The sequence below is a fragment of the Anolis sagrei genome, chromosome 1 (genome assembly GCF_037176765.1).
Source record: "Anolis sagrei isolate rAnoSag1 chromosome 1, rAnoSag1.mat, whole genome shotgun sequence".
Lineage (NCBI taxonomy): Eukaryota > Metazoa > Chordata > Lepidosauria > Squamata > Dactyloidae > Anolis > Anolis sagrei.
The window spans coordinates 189,877,816-189,900,272 of NC_090021.1; the positions used below are offsets into that span (position 1 = coordinate 189,877,816).

A 22,457-nucleotide genomic window follows, 5' to 3' on the forward strand; every position below is an offset into this window, starting at 1 on the left:
TTCTGTAATATGATGGCATTATTTGCTCCCAGGTTTACAATGAAACGTTTTCCCAATTTGTGGGAGGTGAAATTGTGGGAGGAGGCAAAAGTACCCTTATTAGGGAAAGCATTACTTTTGCTCACCGTGTTTTTACTTTGCCAGAACAATTTCTTCTAAAAATAGCCTTTCTGGCTCCTTACCTTCATTTCCCTTCCTTCTGTGATATATCTGTACCTTGTGTGGCATGGGAAAGCTGGGGAAAAAGGATTATTATTATTATTATTATTATTATTATTATGCCATGTCTCCATGCTGTGCAGTCCTGGGAGTCATAGTTTTCCAAGGTCCATACCCTTCTCTTGGTGCATTTACAGTATGGAATGAATGCCCTTGCACCCCACTTTAAATGTCATGGCTCCATACAATTCAGTCCTGAGAGTTATAGTTTCCCAAGGTCCCTACCATTCTCTTGATGCATTTACACTATGGAATGAATGCTCTTGGACCCCACTTTAAATACCATAGCTCCATATTATGCAGCCCTGGGAGTTATAGTTTTCCAAGGTCCACCCCCTTCTCTGTGGGGTAGCTGAGAGAGAGAGGGATAGGGATAGAGAGATAGAGAGATAGGGAGAGAGAGATGAACAGGGAGAGGGATGGTGGGTGGGGCCAAATCTTTGCAGCATGAAAGAATACTGAAAGAAAACGGAGAGACATTTAGCAGTGTGATAGAAGGTAGGGAAAACATCTGTTTTATTAAAAAAACTGAGTAAGACTGAGCTCTTCTCTGCTCTCCTCTGCCACACACTTCCCTGCCTAATGTGATGAAGTGGTAATAAAATACTATTTGTAAATCGATCACCTTTCTTTCCTGTCATCTTTCTCTATTTCACTGAATTTGTTGTGTTTATTTAGCCAGCATTTCTTTAAAGCAAAAAATGATGATTGGCCAGTCTCTCCTTTCTTTTTTAAAGAAATAAAAATATTTTTTTCTACTAAACATTGGTGACATTTGTGTTCTTTTATCAGAAAATACAACTCTTCATCAAAGGAGATGAGGATAGATTTACTCTCACAACCTTCTGACTCCAGGGTCCAAAACACAAACTTGCCAAGTATTATACTCTTCCGTATTTATTGTAATAATTACCTTTCCTCCAATTTCTGTCATTCTTCCTGAATTGTGTGTACTTTCTACCATGAGGAACTCTTTACTTTAGGGGTTCAGAGCACTTCCAAAAAGATTCTGGATTTTAGAGAAGAGAAATGTGTTCTTAGAGCAAAAATATAACTATACTTTTAGACAAAACATGCTCTTGCAACTTCACTTTCCCACCTTAATTCTAGTTTGGGAAGATCTAAATATGTGTAAAAAAATACTGCTAGTAATGATGAAATGTGCTACAGTACTGCTGGAAAGATAAAGTGTAAAGCACTATTCAAGCCGGAACTTCCCTATCAGATATCACATAAATATCTGATACGAAGAGACATACCGCTCACAGTAATGGCAATCTTCCTTCCAGCTCCCAGCTGAGCCTCTTGTCTCAATCCTTTCCCCATCTCTCAGTGTTTCAGTTCAGATTTTTAAGGGAACATGGAAGATGTAGAAATCAGGGGAGCAACCCCCCCCCCCCCCCACAAAAATACCACTTCCTCCAGTATTCAGCCAACTCCATTAGATTAAGTATATTCTGTGGATATTTCTATTTGTATGAGGCAATGTCTAGATTTAATACACTGAATTTTATAAACTATTTTCAGACTCAATTTTGAAGCTTGATTGTAACATCAGGCAGTTACTACAAACATCTATAACTGGGGTAGTGGAAGGAATGTTTCTGCACAGCCTTTTTGACCATAAGGGTTATTGTTGTTGTTGTTGTTGACTAGAACAGCAAGAGCTGTCTACCCTTGTGCACGAGTGTGCAGACTCATGAGCTCATACACATTCACTCTGCTCCCATAACACACACTCATCTCAACATACTCCTATGCTTCAGAAATTTCCATCAAAATTGTAAACACAATGTCTGTGAGAAAAAGTGGGTGGAGTGCCACTGCTTATAGGAGCTGCACAGGAAATAGCCAAGGGTCACATGTGGTCCTCGCAGGAACACCTAAGCAAGCAAGAGTCCAAACGTGGTAAGTTAAAACCTGTAACCTCAAACCATGGTTGATACCGGATGATAAACTCCCTCCTGGACACACAGAAGACTGGGCGACATGAAAGGCACTGAACAGGCTGCACTCTGGCACCACAAGATGCAGAGCCAATATTAAGAAATGGGGCTACAAAGTGGAGTCCACAACATGCAAGTGTGGAGAAGAGCAAATCACAGACCACTTACTACAATGCATCCTGAGCCCTGCCACATGCACAATGGAGGACCTTCTCAGTGACACCAGAGGCACTCGAACTAGCCAGCTTCTGTTCAAAGGAAATTTAATATAGTGCCATGTTTTTAATGTTGTTTGTGGTTTTTTATACACTATAACTGTATTCTCAATTCGCTTCTGACATGATAAATAAACATGTGGTCCCAAGGCTTTAGGTTGCACAGGCTAACTTAACCAGAGCTTGATGATGTGACTCTTTCCTTCCAATCAATTATAGGGTAGCATTTTGATAACTGGGTTGTTGTAGGGTTTTTTTAGGCTATATGTCCATGTTCCAGAGGCATTTTGATAATTCTTTAACTGCTATTTATGCTGGTGGTACTCATCTCTATTTCTCCGGTTCGTGAGTTTGTCATCAGTATCTTATTTCAATAATTGGCTAGAAGACAGCCAACAGGCTGAAGATTTATCCTAATTGGATAGAGGTAAAGTTGCTAGAAAGGGCTTTTGTTCAAAGAAATGCTCTTTCACCTATTATAAACAAGACTGCAGACCTCTTGAAAGCGCAGATTCACAGAGAGATGACTTCAAACCATCAAACCTTCTCCCTAGATGTCTGTGTCATGGTGGTGGCACTGAGGACCTTTTATCGACTTTACAGAGATCAGTAGGTGCACCCTTCCCTGATCAGGAACAGAAACATAGTGGGAAATGTCTAACCCCTGAAATGCAGGAAACTGCAAATAAATATCTCTGAAAGGTGCCCCCCCCCCACCAATATTTCAAATGCTTTTTGTCTCATGCAACATATCATCTTTTATGTTTTTTGATGCCTTTGTATTGATGTGTTCTTTTTTCTACTGACCCCAAGAAGATGTTCCTCATATTCTATGAACATAATTTAGTGCACAGCCTTGCCTTTGCTGTCACAAAGGAGGAGCATTTTCTCCCACCATGTGAACTGCTTTCAATAACTGACAACATCTTGCTTATCGCACCATGTTCAGAAGCATACTCAGTTGAGACACAAAGGTTAGTCTTCTTAACAGCATCACTTACACCGAGAAACCCCCTTCCAAATAAGATTTGGCAGTCCTTACTCTCTTGAATTTAGAGGACCACTTTGTTGTTGTTGTTCATTCGTTCAGTCGTCTCCGACTCTTTGTGACCTCATGGACCAGCCCACGCCAGAGCTCCCTGTCAGCCGTCACCACCCCCAGCTCCTTCAAGGTCAGTCCAGTCACTTCAAGGATGCCATCTATCCATCTTGCCCTTGGTCGCCCCCTCTTCCTTTTGCCTTCCACTTTCCCCAGCAGAGGACCACTATGCACTTCTATATTATTAGTTGTTGACATTAGGATCCTGCCATAATAGAATACAGTTGGGCCCCCCAAAGCCATAGATTTTGCACCTATGGATTCAACCATTCACAACTTAAAAATATTTCCAGCCAAAATAAAAAATGATATTTGATACAAGGGACACCATTTTACAATGCCATTGTACATCACTGGAACTGAGCATTTATGTATTTCAATATCCATGATGGATCCTGGAACCAAACTACAGAGGACACCAAGGGCCCACTTTATTTTAAATTTAGTTAAGCAGCCATATTCAGAAATTGTTGATCTGTTAACAGCTTAGATGGAGAGATATAAAGGTTCAAATCCATACTCGTTTGCAAAGTTCCCTGGATAACCCCAACTTAATCCTCCCCATCATCAAGTAAATTGTGGAGAAAGTCTCTGGATTCCTTTTCCGACAGTAGGCAGAGATCTCTGTAGCACCTCCTACTGGCTCTGTCCAGATAATGGAACAATACCATGAAATATTTCTTATTATTCACCCAATATTATGAGAGATATTTTGTCTGTAAATTTCCAAATGTCCTCTAAAACCAGGACATTTCCACAGGTCTACAAAGACATGGAACACAGCTGTTTTCACATATGTGACCTTGGGCAAAACCACACTGAAACTTCTGCTTTAGTTTCTCCATAATCAAAATAGAAATAATAGCAACAGAATGAGCCAGGTTTAATGGAGACCAGAGTTCGAATTGCAGCTTGGCCGTGAACTCTCACCTGGAGACCTCCAAGTATGTCCCACATACTCAGCCCTAGAAAAGACTGTGATAGATTTGTCTCAGGGTCGCCATTAAGTGGACATGACTTGAAGACACACAATGCAGTAGAGTCTCACTTATCCAACCTTCGCTTATCCGACCCTCCGACTTATCCTAGGTTCTTATCTGATGCCCCCTTTTCCTCCAGCATTTCCCCTTCAATTAAAGAAGCGCTTCCCAACTCTTTCTCCATTCCCAAAAATGAAAAAGGCAAGATGAGGAGGAGGAGGAAAGAAAGGGGGGGGGGAGGCAGCACTGGAAGCGGAAGCGTCCTCCCTCCTTCCCTCTGTGATTTCCACACTCCTCTTCCTCATCCGGGCACTCCCTGCTGGGCCGCTCTAGTCCCGAGGCATTGCCTTGGCTTAACCCTTTGAGTCCCTGTTGTTAGTATTAGTATTCGAGTGCTATGTCAGACAGGCAGCAGTAGGAGACTCTGTATTATCCAACATTCTTGTTTATCCGACGTTCTGCTGGCCTGTTTATGTCGGATAAGTGAGACTCTACTGTATTAACAATGACCTATGACACTGTCCCACCGTGCACACAAACACAACAAATTCAAATAGTATGCACACAATGAAAGAATATGAGGAAGTAGCATTAACAAACAACACATATGTATTGTGCTTATCCTGTTGACTGTTTTGCACTTTAAAAAATGGGGACGTCAGTTATTATTTGCTTCTTTGTCCCAGCAACTAGGCATTTGACTAGCATCTAGTAAAACCTAATCAAATTAAGATTAGTAAACCTCAATTACATTGACCTGAGTGTTAAATTTCACTAAACCCGGCAGGTCTTACTTTTGCATACAATTGTCTTTTGTATGTGCTGTCTCTTCCTATCATCAGCTTAAGATAAATTTGGACTTCAATGGCTTCCTTTCCCCCTCCCGCAGTTGTTTAAAATCAACATCTAATCAGATGAAGAATTCTAGGGAACTCAAAATATGATTCAACATCTGGGGATGTGGTCTGGGTATTACAGAGGCATTCCCTAACAAAGAAGACTGCTGTGCTGCAGGACCTAATTGCCAGGGGTGACCAATTACATAATAATTAGCAAAGCCCCCTCATTGCCATTAGGATCAATGGATTCTACAGCAAAAACTGTCAAGCAGGGAGCCTTTTAAAAGCTATGATGTGGAAGGAAATAAACAAATGATTATAACATGACAAGAGAACAAAAGAACGTATGCTAGCAGCAGAGACAAAAGTGGCTGGTGAATGGCTGCTCTCTAATAAAACTCAGGAGGTCATCCGTATTTTCCAAAGCACGAGCAACTGCTGTAATTGGAGTCACTGTAATATTAGCTGTCAGTTAACCTCCACCTTGTGTGTACTCTGTGCTTTTTTGAATACACAGGAATTGTTTAACTGCCCTCACAATATTTGTTCGGGAAAGATAAGAGTGCTTCAACAAAGAGGTCCTATCTTCAGGATACAAGACATAAGCAAAGGGGGGACGGTGGTGGTGGAAGAGCCTCCAAATATATTATTTCATCTCACTCACTCACACTGATGGAATGCTGCAGCTGACAAAATATGTCCTGACAAAAGAGCGGTTATGTGCATACCCTTCCATTACTATTCAATTATACTGACTCTCTGGGAGGGATATTTTGTCTTTACAGACAAAAGGTTAAATGTACCATACATCATGAATATTGCCCATGTGCTTCACGATTAATACAATCATCAGTTTTGTTTCCAATCACATTCGTTTCTAATCACATATTTTCATGCACCAGTCTAAAAGAAGCAAAAGTGATTATTGCATTAGTCATGAACATAAAAAACGCGAGAATTTGTCAGCCAGAGGAATACATATAAAATTCTTATAATAACATAGTTTAATAACAATGATGCAATATCCAAATATTGCAAAGTCAGACTGATACAATGAAAATACCCAAATATTGCAATGTTAGACTGATACCCAAATATTGGAATGTTGGATTGATATAATGAAAATGCCCAAATATTACAATGTCAGACTGAGACAATGAAAATACCCAAATATTGCAATGTTAGACTGAGACAATGAAAATACCCAAATATTACAATGCCAGACTCATATAATGAAAATACCCAAATATTGCAATGTTAGACTGATATAATAAAAATACCTAAATATTGCAATGTTAGACTGATCCAGTGAAAATACCTAAATATTGCAATGTTAGACTGATCCAATGAGAATACTCAAATATTGCAATGTTGGATTGATACAATTAAAATACCCAAATATTACAATGTTATACTGATACAATGAAAACACCCAAATATTACAGTCAGACTGATATAATGAAAATACCCAAATATTGCAATGTTAGACTGATATAAATACCCAAATATTGATATGTTATAGTGATACAATAAAATATCTGAATATTGCAAAGACTGATACAATGAAAATACCCAAATATTGCAAAGTTAGACTGATAGAATGAAAATATCCAAATATTAAAGTCAGATTGATACAATGAAAATACTCAAATATTGCAATGTCAGATTGATACAATGCAGCACAACAAGCAACCGCAGCCTTAAGACAAGGTCTCATCTTTAAATGTTTTATTTATTGGCATTTCTGTAGCACTCTTGAGTTTTAAAACCCAACTAATTGACAATATCAAAATATGTTTAGTGTAAGTGTTCAATTCTATACTATTGTGAATTTCACAAGTGTAATGAAGTTCCTGAAAATAATCCTCAAAGCTCCTCACATTTACCTTCTCGCTTTCAAAGAATAATGAATTTTGCATTACCACTGCCACAGTTCATCATTGCAGGCTGTCAACCGAATGTGCCATAAACCAAGCATGAATTCAATATATTGATTTTAACAGAAACAGATGTATACAATATTCATCTCTAATGTCTATTCTTATATACAGTGTAAAAGATTTCTTACAATTTTGTCATTTAGCAGACAATAAGAGTCTCATCACAGTCAGGCCTCCAGATCCTGCAGTGTGACTCTGATCAGTGTCTTAGGCTGGATCTACACTGCCATATAATCCAATTTTGGATTGACTGCTTTAAACTGGATTATATGAGCCTACGCTGCCATATAATCCATGTCAATGCAGTTAATCTGCATCCAGAAACTGGATTATATGGCAGTGTAAATGGGGCCTAAGGGAAATTGGCCAAAGAGTGGCAGCAGAGGACCTAGAGATCCCTGGAGAAAACACTGTAATCAAACAACCAAAATCACAAAAGTCAAACACACAAATGTGGAGGGCCAACTGTACTTGATAGTCAATGGTAGTGCCTCCCACATTAACAGAATGGTAAATCCACTCTGACTTTTAGTCTGAACTTGAATGGTGATATCCCAATTTCTGAATCTACTTGTGTGATAGGATTCTGCCATTTGGGTAACTCATTTAAAGTTGTCAACGATTTTCATGACCAGAATCACTGGGTTGCTATGAGCTTTTTTGGGCTGCATGGCCATGTTCCAGCAGCATTCTCTCCTGACATTTCACCTGCATCTGTGGCTGGCATCCTCAGAGGATATGAACCTCTGAAGATGCCAGCCACAGATGCAGGCAAACTGTCAGGAGAGAATACTGCTTGGACATGGTCATACAGCCCAAAAAACTCACAGCAACCTCATTAAAAGTTCATACTAAAAGATAAAGGAGATTCACCACCACACTGTTGAAAAGTATTGCTTTCTTTTTACGATAATGTAAACAACACCTCTCTTAAAATTCAAAAATAGGCAGGCAGGTTGCAAACAATACAGATCTCTAGTTATCCTCCTTTACAAGAAAATTTAGGGTTTTGTTATGAAGAGGGGAAAGAGGACATCAATATTGTCAATGACCATGAACTGGGGAGCCAACAATTAAATATCGTATTTTTTTTTATTCTGAGATGCCATCGAAGGTGAACTGAGACAAACTCCCAAAAGAGCAGTGGGCTTTTTGGTGTGTCCCAGGCTTGGTTCCCAGATAACCTGCACACATACCTTACATATTTGCCAAAAAGTATGGATAGCTAACTTATCACAGGAAGCAGAGGTCTGTGTGGTAGACTACCAGCTATCCATGCCTGCTTATGGCAAAAGCCAACACCTTGGTTGGCTTCTTTTGCACCATTTTGTAGCCTACCACACCAGGTCAGTAAAATCCCCATGAAAGGAAACTGGGGAAAGAAAACACATGGACACAGTGCAATGATGCCACTATAGAGGCAATGCTTTTCTCAGGCCCCTTCTACACTGCCATATAATCCAGATTATCAAAACAGATACTCAATATTATCTGATCGGAACTGGATTACATGTGTCTATGCTGCCATATAATCCAGTTTGTGTTGGAATTTGTGTTGTCGAAGGCTTTCATGGCCAGAATCATTGTGTTGCGGTGAATTTTCCGGGCTGTATGGCCATGTTCTTCACTTGCCTAGTTTCCTCACTTGTCTAGTTTCCAACAGACCACACAACCTCTGAGGATGCTTGCCGTAGTTTTGGGTGAAACCATAAAAATGAACAAAATCTGGCTACCAGTATTTTAAAAAAATCTAAAATCAGGACAGTAAATAAAGAACAACACTCAAAAAGCAGGGGAATTCCAGACAGGAAACAATCAGGGCTAGCTAACACCTCCCAACAAAGGATTCCAGCAGGCAGGAAGCAGCCAGATTTTGAAGCTGCAAGGCCATTCAATGCTAATCAAGGTGGCCAATTGCAACATTCACACCTGCCTCCAACAGACAAGCATTCTTTCTCCCACACTGGACATTATTTCACAGATATATAAACCCCACTTTCCTAGTTTCCAACAGACCTCACAATCTCTGAGGATGCCTGCCATAGATGTGGGCAAAACATCAGGAGAGAATGCTTCTGGAACATGGCCATACAGCCCAGAAAACTCACAGCAACCCTATCTGGAATTTATATGGAAGTATAGAAGGGGCCTTAGACTCAACTTGTGACATGTATGCCAAAAAAACAAAAGCCAGCCACTACTGTTTTCTGTACAGTTGAGTGGATATGCAAAGCAATATTTTGGAGTAAAAAAAAACTAAATTAATCCTCAGCCATCTTATTATTTGACTGAGAATTCTGGTAAACACTACAAAACGCCCACACAACAGCCTTCTTTAAAAGCCTCTCCAGCTCCCCCCCCCCCCCCCGGAAAATTGAAATACAAATATCATATCTAAAAATAATACTCAGTGCATTCTATGATGCATATGACACAGAAGACCATTTATATGTAATTTTATATAAGTTAAATGTACACAAAATTAGTTTTGCAAAGTGCAATTTGTTTCCTCCTATAATTACTGTCAGCTGCATGTTCACCTATTGACCCCCTTTTAAAAATAGCCCCAAAAAGAGTATCATAAAATATTTGCAGGCTGAAAAACACTGGATCATTTACAGTAATAAAACTATCATTTAAAAAATCCCAAGACTTTGCTTCTTTTTTACATAAAATCAATCTTTTCCATCTTTGTAAATTATTCTCTAATTACAAGTTTTAAAATACTGGTATAGACCAATTATTTAAAGATACGTTGCTCTTTTAAACTGCTGTTGGTTTTTTAACTGATGGTGTGTGTTATATTTTACTATATTGTTGTTCTTCACCTTGATCCATGGGAAGAGGTGAATAAGAAATTATTATTGTTAAGTGTTATTAGACAAGTGTCAATAGCACAACAGACAAGTGTCTAATAACACTCACAATAGACGATAACCATACCACAGCTATTTTTTTATGTCAGTGATTGTGATGTTGGGCTGGGTTTACATTCCCTATACCCAGGATCTGATCCCAGGTCTTCTGCTTTGAACTGGATTATATGAGTCTACACTGCCAGATAATCTGGGATAAGCAATTTATCAGATAATCTGGGATCAGATTCTGGGATATAGGGCAGTGTAGATCCAGTCTCATAAAGATTAGTCTTAAACAGTCAGCATTTTCCCCTGAATAGGAAGACCTACTTAAAATTGATAGTTACTAAAACCCTACTTTTAAGGGGAAGGGACTGTAAATCCATATGTAAATGGTAATGTAGGTGATTCAAGCGAATTTTTAGCAGAGGTATCAATTTTTGAAACTTCAGAGATGTTCATTTGGCATCTAAGGCTGGATCTACACTGTCCTATATCCCAGTATCTGATTCCAGATTATCTCCTTATCCCAGATTATCTGGTAGTTTAGACTCATATAAGGCAGTTCAAAGCAAGTAATCTAGGATCAGATCCTGAGATATAGGGAAGTGTGTATCTGGCCTAACTCTGTTACTCCTTAAGAGTTAAACAGGACCAGAATTGTCTGGGAGAAAGTCAGAATATAAATAATGTGATAGGTGGTTGGATACAGCAGTAAGTAAAAGTAAAGGTTTCCCCTTGACATTAAGTCTAGTTGAATCCAACTCTGGGGGGTGGTTCTCATCTCCATTTCTAAACCAAAGAGCCGGAGTTGTCCGTAGAAACCTCCAAGGTCATGTGGTCAGCATGACTGCATGGTGCACCGTTACCTTCCCGCCAAAGTGGTACCTATTGATCTACTCACACTTGCATGTTTTCAAACTGTTAGGTTGGCAAAAGCATTTCCTAGTTTATAATATCTACATAATTCTAAAGTCTTGCAAACATACAAACTGGAAGCATAGCTGATGATTACTGTTGCCATTTGGGAATGCGATAATTATGTACATTACACTGCCTAGCTACATTTAAATTGAATAAAAGAGGAATGAAACGTTTCTGATGTTTCTCATTCATCAAACAGTTTCTGGTAATGCTTTGCTTTAGATTTTAACTAGAAGATTGTATAACTCGTGTAAAATAGATCAGGCAAAGTCAGCAAAGCAATATTCTGAGGACAATAGAAAACAAAGAAAAGCCATATAAAAATCCATCTGCAATCAGTTGTGCTGTTGAAACTCCAAAATTGCAAATCTTTTATACTAAGAAAACAAAAAGCAAGAACCCCCCCCCCCCCCCCCAAAAAAAAAACAAACTACCAAAGCTCTCCTTGTGCTCTCATGATATAGCCTATGGAAAGTTTTAACTTTCACAACCAGACCCTGAACAAACATTGAATAAAGAGCACACATCCTGAAATCTTCACTTAACAACTCACTATTGTTCTAAATATTAATGCTTTTTAAATACCGATCTAATTGTCATAATGTCATTGCTTAATTCATAAAAGCTCTTTTATTTCACTGCCCCCCCCCCCACACACATAATCCTTTAATGATTTTGTTTATCTTATGGATCAGATTGGCCCACCTTCTACCTGTATATTCTTTCTATGGTAAGCTTTGTCTTCTATGCTGTGTCACGAAGCCACGCTGGAATTAATACTCTCCTCAGCTTTCTCAGGTACCTCCTAAAAGGTAAAGGTAAAGGTTTCCCCTTGACATTAAGTCTAGTCCAGTCTAACTCTGGGGATTGGTGCTCATTTCCATTTCTAAGCCGAAGAGCTGGTGCTGTCCATAGATGCCTCCTAGGTCATGTGGCCGGCATGACTGCATGGAGCACCATTACCTTCTCGCCTGAACAGTACCTATTGATCTATTCACATTTACATGTTTTTGAACTGCTTGGTTGGCAGAAGCTGGGGCTAGCAATGGGAGCTCACCCCACTCTGCGAATTCGAACCAGTGACCTTTTGGTCAGCAAGTTCCACAGCTCAGCAATTTAACCCGCTGCATCACTGCAGTCCCATCAGTTTTCTCAAGTTACCTCCTAAAAGATAAAGGTAAAGGTTTCCCCTTAATATTAAGTCTAGTCGTGTCTGACTCTGGGGGGTGGAAGCTCATCTCCATTTCTAAGCCAAAGAGCCAGCGTTGTCCATATAATTCAGTTCAAAGCAGGTAATTTGTATTATTTGCTTTTGTAATCTGGATTATTAGGCAGTGTAGATCCAGCCAAAGAAGTCATCATTGAGCATAGTTTTAACTGATATCCAAGCCAGAAATACTGACTAGATAAAGGTAAAGGTTTCCCCTTGACTTAAGTCCAGTTGAGTCCGACTCTGGTATGTGGTGCTCATCTCCATTTCTAAACTAAAGAGCCTGCATTGCCTGTAGACACCTCTTAGGTCATGTGACGAACATGACTGCATGGAGCATCATTAACTTTTTGCTAAAGCAGTACCTATTGATCTACTCACATTTGCATGTTTTCAAACTGCTCGGTTGGCAGAAGCTGGGACTAACAATGGGAGCTCACCCTGTCCCACAGTTTTGAACTGCTGACCTTCCGGTCAGCAAGTTCAGCAGCTTAGCAGTTTAACCTGCTGTGCCACTGCAGCCCCAATACTAATTAGTTATTGATTAGTTACTGACAAACAACACAAGATATAAAAGTTAACTATAAAGCATGCCATCATTGTTTGATGATAGGGCAGCAATTAACTCTAGTTTCTTGCAATGACGTGGACCATGTGGCCCTATAGGTGTTGCTGGACTGAACTTAATCCTCCATCACCATTGACTCTGCTGACTAGGGCTGATAGGAGTTGCAGTCCAACAAGACCTTGAGGGCTGTATGTTGATCAACCCAGTTTCAATGGTCAAATGTAATAAGAAACTATACTCAGCTATAGTTTCCTAAACAATTCCCAGGCTTATATGAAGGGAAGGGGGGAAAAGCCGTGTAAAGGCACAGAAGGCCCATTCATAGCTTAGCATACAGACATATTGTAAGTTCACATAAGGTGACATATAAACCCAGCACATTTCATCACCACCTTACATGAATTTACAAAAGCCATGCACACAACACTATGGAACTTATTTCAGTTTCTGCAGCAACACAAGGATTAAGGGAGACATGCTGTATCTAGAAACAATAAATCACAATGGCTTGAATTCAATGGGCTTACAGTATACATGAAAAATGTCAGGTCTTCATTTTGTTCAAAGTCCCTTATTCTGCAAAATCAGGTAGAAAGGGAACATACAGAGAGGAAACACTCCAGTTGAAATCCTGAGCAAAAAGCAAGATCCAAGTCAATCTGCTCACCTTGAGGAACCGGAATAACTCATTCCAAAGGCAAAGGTTGGATTGCTGGGTCAACCCAACTACTGGAAATACTGTATACAGTGTTCCCTTGCTACTTCGCAGTTCACTTTCCGTGGACTTGCTGTTTCGCGGTTGTTGTTTCTTTTAAAAAGAATTTAAAATATACAATCAGCAAGCGTAGATGCTGCCTCCTTCTCCTCTTCCTCCTCCTCCTTCCCTGACAAGGCTCTGCTCAGCCCACATTTCCCTAGGCGCCTCAGAGAAGAGGAGGAGCAGGAGGAGGCCTTCCTGCTGGGCTCCCATGTGTGGCCCCAGGTCTAGGCTTCTGTGTCCAAGTTGAGCAGGCTTCCATGCTGCTGCTGGTACTACCATAGCAGCACTGGGCCTAAGCGAGAAGCAGGACAAGGTAGTATTGGCTCTGCTTTAGCGACCCTTCTGCTGCTGCTGCCCCTGTGCCCTGCCCCTGCCCTGCCTATGGAGGAGACTGGCCTGGAAGAGGAAGGTCATGAGTGAAGGAGAGAGTGCACGGGGGTTTGGGAGGGAGGGGACCAGCGTGTAGGGAAAGAAAGGCGGGAGAGGAGTCAAGCTTGAGATTGTGTGTGTGTGTGTGTATATATATATATATACACACACACATATATATATACACACATACATACATACAATCTCAGTTGCTCTGAGTCGCCTTCGGGCTGATATGAGCGGGGTAGAAATAATGCAAATAAATAAATAAATATAGCGTCCCTACTTTGCGGATTTTCACTTATCACCGGTGGTCCTGGAATGTAACACTCGCGATCAGAGAGGGAACATGGTATGTGCCTTCAAGTGCCTGTCAACTTATGGCGGTCCATTACTTTCATAGGATTTTCTTAGGCACAGAATACTCAGAGGTTGTTTTGCCAGCTTCAGCAACACCAACAATCAACTAAACTTTATTTATATACCACTCTATCTCCCCGAGGGGACTCAGAGTGGTTTCCAAGTAACATCACCAATACATACAAAGTAAACAACATAAAAATAAAATTAACAAGACAATATAAGCATAAAAAATCACAATAGCACATATATATTTAAAATAATCCTGCCTGTTAAAGGCAATTTAAAAAGGCTGGACCAAGACTAGTGCAATTTGTAGAAATTAGGTGCAATTTCTGGGGGTGGTGACGGCCGACAGGGAGCTCTGGCGTGGGCTGGTCCATGAGGTCACGAAGAGTCGGAGACGACTGAACGAATGAACAACAGGTGCAATGCTCCTTCCTCTAAAATAGCCTACAACACTGGGTATTCTTTGATGGTCGCCCATCCAAGCACTAACCACATCTGACCCTGTTTAGCTTCCAAGATAGAATAGGCTCTGTAATTGTGGCAATCACTCAACAAGAATGAACTATGATTACCTTCCTCTGGTATTTTTTTGTGTCAATTTATCTCAAAATCACTTCTGTCATTCACTTAACACATGTTAACATTCTCATTAGATTTTCTAACTGTAATCTGCATGAAGGCAAATTTTAATTTGCCATGTCATTTAATACAGCCTGTCAATTATTCAGATCACTTTTCACTATTATTCTGGTTGCTAATTGCTTACAGAATAGCATTGGCTACAAGAAAACTTCCCAACATCGAAGGAAGAGGTTGGAGCAAAGGAAATAATCAAGTTCTAATTGAGTAACCTTTTAAAACTTCAGGTGCAGTCCTGTTCTGTGTATGGTAGACATTAACAACTTAGTAGCTGGGTATCTCATACTGATTATTTATTCATGGCATTTCTATATCACTGATATAATAGCATTCTACGCAGTTGCAATTAAAAGCATATATAGCAAAACAGAACACCAAGCGAAACAATGTAAAAGTAGTTTTAACTAATTGGAAAAATGAGAACACATGAACAGTAATATGCAATCGGAGAGAAGGAAATGTTTGCTACCACCTAGGAAAAGCCTGTCTGAATAAATATTTCAACAGGCATTTGAAATTGGATTATTTTTCACTCTCAAATTAGGAGAAGGCAGAGTATTACAAAAAGGCCTTCTCTGGCAAGGCCAGCCTTCATAATATTGAGTGATGGCATTCTACTCGTTGTTTATGGTGATTACACCTTTTATAGATGCTAATATTTAGAGCAAGATGCTATTTAAGAATGTTATAGCACAATTTTGTTGGATCAGTATGCTAACTGCAAATCCTAAAAGCATTTTTAAAGATGAGGGCAAAAAACATTAGTGCTACATGGTTTATGGAAGTAAAAGAGGTGTCTATCACAACTTTCTGGTTTTAGTCACAACATTGTGAATGTTCACGAATTCTTTCCATTCATATAAAATAGAATACTATGTCAGGAATCCCAGATCCATTTTTATTTGGGGGGGGGGGGGGGGGTTCAAGATTGTCAGACAGATCATGGTGAATTTTGTGTTTTTATATGTGTGTTTTATAAAACAGTAAAACTGGGGCTGTGGTGGCGCAGCAAGTTAAACTGCAGAATTTGCTGGCTGGAAAATCGGCGATTCAAATCCATGAGACAGGGTGAGCTCCCGCTGTTAGCTTCAGCTTCTGCCAACCTAGCAGTTCAAAACCATGCAAGTGTGAGTAGATCAATAGGGACCACTTCGGCGGGAAGATAACGGCGCTCCATACAGTCATGCCACCCACATGACCTAGGAGGTGTCTATGGACAGTGCCAGCTCTTTGGCTTAGAAATGGAAATGAACACCAACCCCCCAAAGTCGGACTCGACTAGACTTAATGTAAGGGGAAACTTTTACCTTTTACCTTTAAAACATTATAATAAAATCACCACCAACAAAAAACAATTAACATGGTGACACTATGAATACAATAACAATATGATGGGAAGTCTTATATAATAGTTGAAAGCATAAAATCAATACTCAAGGCTGGGGAAAATATAAGACCCTGTTAAGTGAATACAAAGATGTCTAAAAACCAAAACACTGCACACTTATAGTTCCACTATGAGTGCCACCCAGACAGTGAGCTCAACTCTACTATCTTGGTGGTCCTAATAATGGCAACTGATCATTCAGCAGATCCCAAAAAACGCTTTTGTACAGTGGCTCCCAACCCTTTTTTTGACCAGGGACCACTTTGACCAGAGTTCACTCTCCAAGATTAGTACCAAAACGGATACAAATCAGTTTTTGGTCAACTTTAGATTCAGTTTAGTTATTTGGGCTGCTGATTCAGAAAATTGCATTGGACAGACCACATCAGCTCTAGTTTCTGATACAGAACACATGCCATTCAGTAGTTGCCATCTTCTCAACAACAGAAAACCATATTTAATAAGCCTCAGCACTATAAGAGGGTTTCGTGAAACCAGTTTTTCTCGTTGGAACAATGTAGTAATGGTGAGGACACACACCATATTTTAGTTCTTGCAGACCACTGGTGGTCCATGGACTGTAGGTTAGGAACCACTGCATTAGAGCCTACCACCCTTGAGAGAGAAAATCAGGCTCCAGATCTGTGAAAGTTTCACAACTCTTTTGAACAGAAGTCCTCTTCTAGGTTTAGGGGGGAAAGGAATTTCTGGACTGGGTTGCTGTGAGTTTTCCAGGCTATATGGCCATGTTCTAGAAGCATTCTCTCCTGACGTTTTGCCCAAATCTATGACAGGCATACTCAGAGGTTGTTAAGATGCCTGCCATAGATGTGGGCGAAACGTCAGGAGAGAATGCTTCTGGAACATGGCCATACAGCCCAGAAAACTCACAGCAGCCCAGTTATTCTGGCCATGAAAGCTTTTGGCAACACAGTTTGTGGACAACTAAAAATGGTTTTGAGGTGATGCAAAGGATCAAGGACATTACTGGAAAAAAGTCAATTCTGGGGTTACGTTTAATCCAATTAGCTTCTAATTTAGTTTTCTGCCTGTGTTAATTTATGCCAGAAATAAGACAATCCTCCAACAACAAAATTTTAACGTAGGCCTGTTTCATCATAATTCTTTTTCCATCTTTGCAAGTCAAGGTCACACATAGACAAAACTACAGCCAAATTAGGACAGAGATTGTTATTAGAAGCAGACGATGGTTGCTATTTAACATAAGTATTTCACTACGATCCAACATGGGTTGTGTTTGTGTTGTCAAAAACTGCTCAACCTTTGAGATAGTGATAGGCAGTTAATTAATAACTGGGGGGGGGGGGGGGAGAGAAGTCTAGCAAACATATACTGAGATGCCAAAGGCCCCAGAACTCTGTCACTGTGTGTTTTACTGGTGGCGGGACTGCTGACTGAAAGGACGGTGGTTCAAATCCAGGGAGTAGGGTGAGCTCCCATCTGTCAGCTCCAGCTCCTAAAGTGGGGACATGAGAGATGCCTCCCACAGGATGGTAAAACATCAATCATCCAGGTGTCCCCTGGGCAACATCTCTCACACCAGACACGAAAAAAAAAACTGGTAGAAAAAAACGAGCCATTTCTTCCATCTATAATTCAATTTCTGCACTTTTGATAATACAGTAAAAATGTAAAGATTTCCCCTGACATTAAGTCTAGTTGTGTCTGACTCTGAGGGGCGGTGCTCATCTCCATTTCTAAGTCAAAGAACCGGCGTTGTCCATAGACACCTCCAAGGTCATGTGGCTGGCATGACTGCAAGGAGCGCTGTTACTTTCTTGCAGAAACGATACCTATTGATCTATGCACATTTGCATGTTTTCAAACTGCTAGGTTGGCAGAAGCTTGGCCTAACAGCGGGAGCTCACCCCACTCCTTGGATTCAAACCGCTGACCTTTCAGTCAGCAAGTGCAGCAGCTCAGCAGTTTAACCAGCTTTGCCACTGGGGAGGCCTATAATACAGTACGACCTCCATATCTCTGGGACTGTATCCACATCTGATAAAGTAGACATTTTAAGGTCCTCCAGCATGACTCTATGGCATTCTCAGGATAGAAGTCCTTCATTTCAAATAGGGTTTGCTGTTATCCATGGTTTCACATATTCATACAAGTTTTAGATCAAATCTTCCACAGATACACAAGAGTCATACTATATTTAATAATCTTCAGAACCCGTTCAAGCAGGACTGTGAAAGCAACCCCTTGAAAAAAGCTCAGACAGCATTCCTTACAGATGAGAGATGGTTAAAGGCAAGTTCCACTGCAGTTTGCTTCACGACCTTTGGAAATTTGTTTCAATGAGAGAAATCCAAAAGAGGCAGCCTGGCTTCATTTACGAATTGCTAATAATAAAATGGAACTGATGTAGGTTACCAGGAATGCCTGCGGTGCTAAGTGGCATTCTGACACTCTGACTGTACAGCAAAACGCATCAAAAGGAAGAGTTTAGTATATTGTTTTGACCATATTGCGCATCGAAGCAGATTTCTTTTTCTGCAACAATTAATACCCCACATGATCCCTAGAAAATCAATACTACATAACACCCATGTATAAACATAATAGTGGAACAGTAGCAAAAATCGATTGTGTACTTTTGGACACCAACTTCCTTTGAGGCCTATCACTTGTCTTGCCCCTGAAGACTGACAGGTCAGAGGTTTGAATCTGGGGAGAGTGCAGATGAGCTCCCTCTGTCAGCTCCAGCTCCCCTTATGGGGACATGAGAGAAGCCTCCTAAAAGGATGGTAAAATATCAAAAACATCCGGGCATCCCCTGGGCAACATCCTTGCAGATGGCCAATTCTCTCACACCAGAAGCAACTTGCAGTTTCTCTTGCCTTTTCCAAGACGCTAGGTTGAGCATTTCATTGGGAATATATTTAAAAACAGTATCAAGAAGGAAACATCTTCATTCTTCAGATAAGGGGGGAATAAATACAATTAAGCTTCCCAAGCCAATTCATTCCCATTTTGTCCCATCCCGGTGGAGTTAGTTATATAACGTCATGCCCTAATGCCGGCTCTGGGTGTTTAAGCTTCATCTGGAGGTTTGATCACAGCACAGAATCAGCATCGGATTACAACTTTTTAAGCAGGCACAGGCAGCTCATTGCGCCGGGAAGGTATCACTTCCCAGGCCCAGCTTTTTCTGATGACACCATGAAGGCTGTGCAAAAAAATATATACACATCTTGACTGCAAAATCAAGGAGAAGATGAGGAGGAGGAGATGGGAAGGAAGAGGAGAGAAGAGGGGGAGGGGAGGAGGAGCAGAGGAGGTGGAGGAGAAACAGGAAGGAGGAGGAGGAGAGGTAGAAGGAGATGAAGAAGAGAAGGAAGAGGCAGTGAAGGAGAGGAAATGGGAGAAGGGAGAGAGAAGAGAAAGAGATGCTGAAGGAGAGCCAACAGAGAAGAGGTGGAGGAGTAGTGCAAGAGGAGGAGGAAGCAGAAGGGGGAGGAGAAGTAGAAAGAGATGAAGAAGAGAAGGAAGAGGCAGTGAAGAAGAGGAAAAAAGGAGGAGGAGAGGAAAAGGGAAGGAGAGAAGAGGAAGAGATTGTGAAGGAGAGGCCAAAGAAGAAGAAGAGTATGAGATGGGAAGGAAGAGAAGGGAAGAAGAGGAAGCAGGAGGAGGAGGAGGAGGAGAGGAGAAACGGGAAGGAGGAGGAGGAGGAGGGGTACAAGATGGAGAAAAGGAGTGAGAGAAGAGGAAGAGATAGTGAAGGAGAGCCAAAAGGAGAAGAGGAGGAGGAGATAGGAAGGAGGAGGAAGGAAGGAAGAAGGAGGAGGAGGAGAGCTTGAAGGAGATGAAAAAAAAGAAGGAAGAGACAGTGAAGGAGAGGAAATAGGAAGGAGAGAAGGAGTGGGAGAAGAGGAAGAGATGGTGAAGGAGAAGCCAAAGGAGAAGAAGAGGAGAAGGAGATGGGAATGAAGAGGAGGGAAAAGGAAGGAGGAGGAGAGGAAGAAGAGAAGGAAGAGACAGTGAAGGGGAGGAAAACCGAAGGAGAGAAGGAGTGGGAGAAGAAGAGATGGTGAAGGAAAGGCCAAAGGAGAAGAAGAGGAGGAGATGGGAAGAGGAGAGAAGAAGAGGGAGGAGGAGGAGGAGAGGAGGTAGAAGGGGATGAAGAAGAGAAGGAAGAGGTAGTGGAGGAAATGGGAAGGAGGCAGTGAAGGGGAGGAGAAAAAGAGGAGGAGGAAATGGGAAGGAAGGGGAGGGAAGTAGAGGAAAGAGGAGAAGAGGAGGAGGAGGAGTGGTAGAAGGAGATGGAGAAGGAAGAGGCAGTGAAGGAGAGGAAACAGGAAGGAGAAGGAGAAGAGTAGGAGATGGTGAAGGAGAGGCCAAAGGAGAAGAGGAGGAGGAGGAAATGGGAAGGAAGGGGAGGGAAGTAGAGGAAGGAGGAGAAGAGGAGGAGGTAGAAGGAGATGAAGAAGAGAAGGAAGAGGTAGTGGAGGAAATGGGAAGAAAGAGGAGGGAAGAGGAGAGGAGGAGATGAAGAAGAGAAAGAAGAGGCAGTGAGGGGGAGGAGAAAAAGAGGAGGAGGAGATGGGAAGGGAGGGGAGGAGAGGAGGTAGAAGGAGATGAAGAAGAGAAGGAAGAAGCAGTGAAGGAGAGGAAAAGGAAGGTGAGGAGAGGGAGAAATGGTGAAGGAGAGGCCAAAGGAGAAGAAGAGGAGGAGGAGTGGAAGAGGAGGAAGAAGCAAAAAGGGGAGGAGAAGAGAGGGAAGGGAGGAGGAGGAGAAGCCCCTTTGGCCTTGGCATCATCCCACCCTGCTGTGTGCCACTTCAACCTGGGTGGATGGATGGATGGATGGATGCGGGAGTGTGTGCGCAGAACTGCCCATCCGTATCCGCGCGCTTGACTTTCGCCCCTCCGCCTCCTCCTGTGTCCCAGTTGGCATTCATGACTGCGGGTGTCTCTCTCTCTCTGTGTGTGCAACCCGTCAATGCACACGCAGAGGCGCAACCCCGCTGCCCCAAAGCCTCTCATGGCTGCGGCCCACACACATACACACACTCAGAGTCACCCCCCCCCCCTCTCCTCTCGGTCTGCTTGACCCGAGGTGCTCCGGATGGCCGGAGGGATGGAGGCAGGAGGCCTGGCCCTTTGTCATCCTTGGCCAAGGAAGGGGCCAAGGCAGGGCCACCCCTCCCTCTCCCCCTTTTCCACTCCCTGCTCTGCGGAAGAGGTGACGCCAGCTCCAAAACCCGGCCAGCGGAGAGGCAGCCTGTTTGGGGAGGAGAGGGAGAGCGGCAAGGGGCGCCCCCTCTTCCTCCCTTCGCAGCTTCAGCACCAGGGACAGCGGCCAGAGGGGGCACCTGGGGGCCAAAGCCGCAGGAGGACGGCCCAGGCTTACCTGCGGGAGAGGATGGAGGAGGCAGGAGCAGGTCCTCCTCTGGCAGCAGGAGAAGGAGCAGGAGGAGCAGGAGGAGGAGGAGGCTGCCCTTCCTCTCCGCAACACCCCCTTCCCCCCTCCCTCCCTCCGCGCCGGTGCAGTCTCTCTCTCCCTCTCTTCTTCCTTCCTTCCTTCACTGGTTCTCTCTCCCCCTCTCTCTCTCTCGCTCCCTCCCCGCAAAGCTGGGCTCAGGCAAGACCCGGAGGCGTGGACCCAGCGCCGGCTGAGCCCGGAGCGGGACTCAGTGCCAAGTCATCCCTCCTCCCTCTCACAGAGAGAGAGGGAGAGAAGGAGGGAGGGAGGAGAGAGAGAGAGAGAGAGAGAGAGAGAGAGAGAGACTCCCTCTCTCCAGCACCCTCCCAGGCTCTCCCTCTCACTCACTGCTCTCTGATTCACAGAACTAGAACAGAAACCCCAAGAGCCACCCAGGCTGCCATGCAAGGATACACAATCAAAGCCCTCCCCACGGATGGCCACCCAGGCTCTGCTTAAAAACTTCCATCACCCTGTCAGGCTCTGCCAAACAGCTCTTACCTTCAGGAGCTTCTAAAGTTGAAGGCTTTCCTGGTCTGAATCACTGGGGGGTTGCTGTGAGTTTTCCGGGCTGTATGGCCATGTTCCAGAAGCATTCTCTCCTGATGTTTCACCCACATCTATGGCGAAAACATGCAAATGGGAATAGAGCAATAGGTACTGCTTCAGCAGGAAGGTAATGGTGA

The 22,457-nt window shown here is 42.3% G+C and overlaps 1 protein-coding gene across 7 annotated transcripts in view; it reads right to left on the minus strand.

Moving 5' to 3' along the window:
- OSBPL6 (oxysterol binding protein like 6) overlaps positions 1–22,000 on the minus strand; it is a 117,258-nt gene extending 95,258 nt beyond the window's left edge. For 6 of the 7 annotated variants that reach the window (XM_067471294.1, XM_067471289.1, XM_060779741.2 and 3 more), the window contains exon 1: positions 21,700–22,000. The gene's annotated coding sequence lies outside the window, so the exon portion shown is untranslated. The remainder of the gene's footprint in view (positions 1–21,699) is intronic. The other variant, XM_060779759.2, reaches the window with a different exon arrangement.
- Between the last annotated feature and the right edge of the window lie 457 nt (positions 22,001–22,457).